Below are 339 nucleotides of genomic sequence, written 5' to 3' on the forward strand. Positions count from 1 at the left end.
GTATATATGTATGTATGTATGTATATATACATACATACATACATACATACATACTTACATACATATATACATACATATGAAAATGTCACTTGATAATGGACTCATTTTATGCAGTGGAACAGATATTGAGAAATATAAATTTTTCTGGCTGCATGAGTAACTTAGTTACCTTTAGATTCTGATAATAAAACAGTGAAGACGTATTTTTCCCTCCTTCCATTAGTGACGAAAGAGACTGCCAAGTATTAGGAATGAATTTTTAAACTTTTCAAAGATAAGGAAAAATAATGCAAAGTTTGTGAATAAGAAGACATAGATAAAGATATTGATAAATAAAGG

Source organism: Octopus bimaculoides, chromosome 8 (assembly GCF_001194135.2).
Source record: "Octopus bimaculoides isolate UCB-OBI-ISO-001 chromosome 8, ASM119413v2, whole genome shotgun sequence".
Lineage (NCBI taxonomy): Eukaryota > Metazoa > Mollusca > Cephalopoda > Octopoda > Octopodidae > Octopus > Octopus bimaculoides.